The sequence below is a fragment of the Bufo gargarizans genome, chromosome 9, assembly GCF_014858855.1.
Source record: "Bufo gargarizans isolate SCDJY-AF-19 chromosome 9, ASM1485885v1, whole genome shotgun sequence".
Lineage (NCBI taxonomy): Eukaryota > Metazoa > Chordata > Amphibia > Anura > Bufonidae > Bufo > Bufo gargarizans.
The window spans coordinates 186567419-186574464 of NC_058088.1; positions in this window are offsets into that span (position 1 = coordinate 186567419).

Genomic DNA, 7046 nt, shown 5'->3' on the forward strand with positions numbered 1-7046 from the left:
CACATGATCATCATTCTGTAATCAGATGCAAAGTCCTCAGCATATCCTGTCAAGTCCTCATTTATAAGGGTATGTTCCCCATACACTGGATTTTCTGTCACTGCTTTGCGTGTGGCAAATCTGCGGTGTATTACAGTACCAGAGAAGAGAATAAGATTTCACAAAAATCGCTAGAGGCAAAAATATATACATGTGATGTGGATTTTAAATGCTCAGTATTGCAATTGTCTTCCACCCTTTTTCAATTCAAACCTGCAGTAATTAATCTAAATTTGGTTCCACGTGGTCTGGATTTTACTGCTGTGGAATTTCAACAGGATTCCCCTGAGGACGTATCCTAGCAAATAATGTGACATTACTATTGACCATGTTCAGGTAATTTTATTTTATTTACCTCTTGTTAAGGGTGAAGTCACACAGGGAAGATTTGTTGCAGATATTCCTGTAAATGAAAATCCATTCCATGTATAACAGGGTTAGTTTTGTCAAGCACATGGATATCTGAAGGAGGGATGAGATAGTTGCAGACCTAAATCTGCCTCGTGTGACTATACCCTACCTGTGATTCCAAATCAGGGTTGTTTCGTTACCAAAATTTTGATTCGACTTCGATACCATAAAAAAGTATTGCGATACTCGATACCATTTGATACCACGTGAAAAAAATAAAACGCCCCAAAAAAAAGCAGCGTGCATTCCGCATTTTATGGAACGTCCGGCCCATAATCGAACAGTCCGATCCTATTTTTTATTTTTATTTTTTTGGGGGGGGGGGAAACAAGGTGATAAAAAAAAAAATGGCGAATCGCTCTGTTTTTATTTTTTTCTGTTACGTTCACCGCATAGGAGATTATTTATATATATTTTAATATTTAGCAGTTTTTTGGCCGTGGCGATATGTAATATATTGTTTATATATTTTATATGTAAAATTGGGAAAGGGTGCTTTTAAACTAAATACTTTAAACTAAGCCCCCCTTAGGGGCTAGAACCTGGAATCTTTTCATCCCTTCTCCTATTCATCCTGATAGAGCTCTATTAGGGTGATTAGTACTTCACACTTTTACTGCTGCCCTGTGCATAGTACACACAGCAGCAGGGAGATTGCCATGGCAACCAGGGCTTCAGTAGCGTCCTGGCTGCTATGGTAACCGATCGATCGGAGCCCCAGGATTACACTGCTGGGGCTCCGATCAGAAGCTGCAACTGCCACCAATGAAGAGGAGGTGAGGGGACCCTGTGGCCACTGCCACCAATGATTATAATACTGGGGGAGGCGCACTGCGCCACCAATGTTTAGTACTGGGAGAAGGAGGGGCGGTGCACTGTGCCACCAATGAAGATGAGTAACCTTTTAATACAAATACAGGAGGCGGGTGCCGGCAGCAGAATCGCATAGCCGACGCCCAACCTCTGACGGGGTGTTGCGATCCGCGGCAGTTAACCCCCTCAGAATAATATATGTGGAAATCTCTCTCTCTACTAATTTTAGCATTGGTTGGAGGAGTAATAATCGCAGGTCCAGCTGACATCACCAGGGGAAGCCGCATCTGGCTGCACAAGTAGGTCTCATGAATATGACAGTGCTGCTGAAGCCAGCTGATTCCTTCTCGGCAAGGTGTACAGAGGAAGGTGCTCAAACTTTTTATTTATTTTTTGCTCCAAATGAGTACAATACAATAATTTAAAAAAATTGCCCCCAAGTTGCAATACCAGATACAGCCACTACCAAAAGTAAGAAGGCAGCTCAGCACCTGTTGGAGTCCATTCAAACAGCTGATCGCCGCCAGTGCCAAGGGTCATACCACCATAGATCTAACCATTGATGACGAAGAAGGCTAGGTTTGATAAATGAGGCCCAGTGCTCAGGACATGCCTCATTCTCTTGTGCTATGCCCCGAATACAGGATAAATAATGCAGGTTCAGGAGCATCTGACAATTCCCCTTTAATAATAATAATAGTGCATTGTCAATCTGCTGCTGCTTTTACTGCAACTACTCCTTTATTCCCGGTGACCTTGTTTTTCTCATTAGAAATCTCCTGCAATGTGTGCATTCACTAACTGCATAGTAAAGAATAGCTCTTGTATGTGAAGTGCCCCCCCCCCCATACCCTTTTCTTTGTTAAAAGGTTCAAGGTCGGATCAGATTGATTACAATGGCAGAACAAGTTTTATTCTCTGGTATTCAAGGTTCGTTCCTTTTCAGCTTTGATGGCGATTGTCACGTCCCAGCACTTGAAGTGGGTGCGACTGCAAGGGGTTAATCTGTGTCCACACCACTCAATTCTTGCACTCATGTAAGAAGTGTTTATACAGAAATATATACGATATATAATCCTCCCTCTTACTGGGTCAAAGAGTTGGGTGCAATATATGAGATACGCGTGAGAGTATAAAAAAAAAGTATATTGTGGAAATTTTATGTTATTCATTATTATTATTATGGATATGGAACAAGAGCAAAATATTAGACTTATAAACAACAATTATAATTACACAACATACTCATTAAACCTTGCAGTATATAGTTACCACACATGGTCATTTATGACTCTCTTCCAATCTTTGTCTCGCCCCTCCAGCTTCCGGTTCCCCCCCCATATGACCAATACATGGATAATCCTTGGAAATATGGAGCCCCTCTTTCTGTTCGTGCTTCTGCACCGCAAAAAAATAGAACTTGTGCAAGAGGCCTAAAGCTGAGTTCCCACCTCGTTTAGTTCCCCCCCTCGGTTATAGGAGCAGAAGGACGGATTCAGTAGATAAGTGAGCTGAACGGAGCCTACGGACCCCATAAACTGTAATGGGGTCCATTGCGTTTCCGCTCAGAGGAAGATTTTTTTTTTAATTTTTTTTGAAGCGAGACAAAAGTCCTGCATGCACAACTTTTGTCTCTGCTTCAAAAATCTTCCTCTGAGCGGAAACATAACGGACCCCATTACAGTTTATGGGGTCCGTAGGCTCCGTCTGGCTGAGTTATGTGTAGAATACGTCCTTTCCGTTCTTCTGCTCCTATAAGGGATCAGGAGAAAGAAAAGTCTGAACGCTGATGTGAACTCGGCCTAAGACAAAAGAGCTAGAGACATACTAATGAAGTGTCTCAATCTCAGATTCACACACACTACCTCATAATATATAAAATATGATGCAATATAAGGAATGATATATAAGTTGTACAGTAATTCTAAAGCGTGTTTCTTATACTCTCCTTCCACTTCGGTTTTAAATTGATCATAAACCTCACCGTCTACACGCCCCAGATGCACGCTACCTCCTATGCCGTCTATCGATTTCTGGGGGCAGATGGGTACTCTAGCACACATACTGCTTTCCAGCAGTGAAAGGCTATGGATTCTTTTAGCGCATTCAAGTATCAAACTTATTTTTAATAGAAAAGGAGCAGTACTTAACAACATAAAGAAAGATATAGGAGGTCATTTATTAAGGGACTTGCAACTTCTTTAGTTGATAAAAACAATATTTAGTCACACGGCTGGTTTCACGCCATGTCCAGCAGTTGGGACCCCCACGATCATGAGAACGGGGAACCGTGGAAGCTCCTATAGAAATGGCTTTGTTCATTTGGGGGAGGGGGAGCATTGGTAGGACTCCCTCCAAGCTAATAGTTATCCGCCTACCCTATGGATAGGGCATAACTTTAAATAACCAGAATGCCCCTTTAATAGTGTTGATCGGCGGAACACCAGATCGAGCATGCTCAGCCGAACACCAGTTCAGCTCGAGCATTGTTATATCAGTGTATTTAAATTTAATTTAGTATCTTTCTGAAAAGTTTCTGCCGGGATTTGAACTCCCACCCAAACCCTTGTACATTAGAGGCAAGGACCTTATCCACTCAGCTATAAAGCTGAATGCTAAACTGTGTCAGAAAAACATCAGAGTAGTTTTTGATGTAGTGAGTATTCCTTTTCAGCAGAAGACTTATTTTATATTTCTGTGCAGGTTAACATGTAGCTCTATAGTGTAGTGGTTAACGTCCTTGCCTCTAATGTACAACTTTGGGAGTTCAAATCCTGACAGAAACTTTTCCGAAATTAGATTTAAATACACTGGGGTGTCCCCAAGCACTGACTCCATATATGGATATAGCTATATATGGAGTCAGAGCAGGGACTTCTAAGCCGAACTAGAGTCCCGACACCCTCCCCTCTTCAGAGCAAGGGGTGCCTGGGTTCTCCCATTGACTACTATTGTGCTCGGTAGAACACCGGAGCATCGCAAAGTGTTATACTCGAGCACTTTGGTGCTCGATCAACACTACCCTTTAAGACTCTGGTTGCAATGTTCCAGTACACACCCAATATCGCAACATAAAATTCCTGACCAGATCAATAGGGGGTTTATTCTGTTTTGTAAAGTTAACCCGGTGTTTGCCAGATAGCTGCAGCCATATACAGTGATGAATGGGTCGTTGTCGATCAGGGCTGTGGTGGAGAGGATTTGGTACAGGGCTGTTAGATTTGTGTGATTTTAGTCACTGGTGCTGGGAAATGCAGGAAGTGGAAATGCCGTACCAGTCATACCAGTATCCTGTTGTTACAGGGAGCTGTATGCAATAGCATGGAGTGCCTAGGGCACGTTGGGCACATGTACAGTCAGGTCCATAAATATTGGGACATCGACACAATTCTAACATTTTTGGCTCTATACACCACCACAGTGGATTTGAAATGAAACAGACATGATGTGCTTTACCTGCAGACTGTCAGCTGTAATTTGAGGTATTTACATCCAAATCAGGTGAACGGTGCAGGAATTACAGCAGTTTGCATCTGTGCCTCCCACTTGTTAAGGAACCAAAAGTAATGGGACAATTGGCTTCTCAGCTGTTCCATGGCCGGTGTGTGTTATCCCCTCATTATCCCAATTACAATGAGCAGATAAAAGGGCCAGAGGTCATTTCCAGTCTGCTATCTGCATTTGGAATCTGTTGTTGTCAACTCTCAAGATGAGATCCAAAGAGCTGTCACTATCAGTGAAGCCATCATTAGGCTGAAAAACACAACAAACCCATCAGAGAGATGGCAAAAACATTAGGCCTGGCCAAAACAACTGTTTGGAACATTCTAAGGCTGCTTTCACACTAGCGTTCGTCGGTCCGCTCGTGAGCTCCGTTTGAAGGAGCTCACGAGCGGACCCGAACGCAGCCGTCCAGCCCTGATGCAGTCTGGCGGCGTTCAGCCTCCGCTCCGCTCGCCTCCGCACGGACAGGCGGACAGCTGAACGCTGCTTGCAGCGTTCGGGTGTCCGCCTGGCCGTGCGGAGGCGTGCGGATCCGTGCGGATCCGCCCAGACTTACAATGTAAGTCAATGGGGACGGATCCGTTTGAAGATGCCACAATATGGCTCAATCTTCAGGCGGATCCGTCCCCCATTGACTTTACATTGAAAGTCTGGACGGATCCGTACGAGGCTATTTTCACACTTAGCTGTTATATGCTAAAAATAATGCAGACGGATCCGTTCTGAACGGAGCCTCCGTCTGCATTATTATGATCGGATCCGTTCAGAACGGATCCGATCGAACGCTAGTGTGAAAGTAGCCTTAGAAAGAAGGAACGCACCGGTGAGCTCAGCAACACCAAAAGACCCGGAAGACCACGGAAAACAACTGTGGTGAATGACCGAAGAATTCTTTCCCTGGTGAAGAAAACACCCTTCACAACAGTTGGCCAGATCAGGAACACTCTCCAGGAGGTAGGTGGATGTGTCAGAGTCAACTATCAGGAGAAGACTTCACCAGAGTGAATACAGAGGGTTCACCACAAGATGTAAACCATTGGTGAGCCTCAAAAACAGTTAGGCCGGATTAGAGTTTGCCAAACGACATCTAAAAAAGCCTTCACAGTTCTGGAACAACATCCTATGGACAGAGGAGACCAAGATCAACTTGTACCAGAGTGATGGGAAGAGAAGAGTATGGAGAAGGAAAGGAACTGCTCATGGTCCTAAGCATACCACCTATTCAGTGAAGCATGGTGGTGGTAGTGTCATGGCATGGGCATGTATGGCTGCCAATGGAACTGGTTCTCTTGTATTTATTGATGATGTGACTGCTGACAGAAGCAGCAGGATGAATTCTGAAGTGTTTCGGGCAATATTTCTGCTCATATTCAGCCAAATGCTTCAGAACTCATTGGACGGCGCTTCACAGTGCAGATGGACAATGACCCAAAGCATACTGCAAAAGCCACCAAAGAGTTTTTTAAGGGCTCTTTCACACCTGCGTTATTGTCTTCCGGCATAGCGTTCCGTCGTCGGGGCTCTATGCCGGAAGAATCCTGATCAGTTTTATCCTAATGCATTCTGAATGGAGTGAAATCCGTTCAGGATGCATCAGGATGTCTTCAGTTCCGGAACGGAAAGTTTTTTGGCCGGAGAAAATACCGCAGCATGCTGCGCTTTTTGCTCCAGCCAAAAAAACTGAAGACTTGCCGCAAGGCCGGATCCGGAATGAATGCCCATTGAAAGGCATTGATCCGGATCCGGCCTTAAGCTAAACGTTGTTTCGGCGCACTGCCGGATCCGACGTTTAGCTTTTTCTGAATGGTTACCATGGCTGCCGGGACGCTAAAGTCCCGGCAGCCATGGTAAAGTGTAGCTGGGAGCAGCATACTTGCCATCCGTGCGGCTCCCGGGGCGCTCCAGAGTGACGTCAGGGCGCCCTAGGCGCATGGATGACGTGATCGCATGGCACGTCATCCATGCACATGGGGCGCTCTGACGTCACTCTGGAGCGCCCCAGGAGCCGCACGGATGGTAAGTATACCGCTCCCCGCTCCTACTATGGCAACCAGGACTTTAATAGCGTCCTGGGTGCCATAGTAACACTGAAAGCATTTTGAAGACTGATCCGTCTTCAAATGCTTTCAGTACACTTGCGTTTTTCCGGATCCGGCGTGTAATTCCGGCAAGTGGAGTACACGCCGGATCCGGACAACGCAAGTGTGAAAGAGGCCTAAGGGAAAGAAGTGGAATGTTCGGCAATGACCAAGTCAATCACCGGACCTGAATCCGATTGA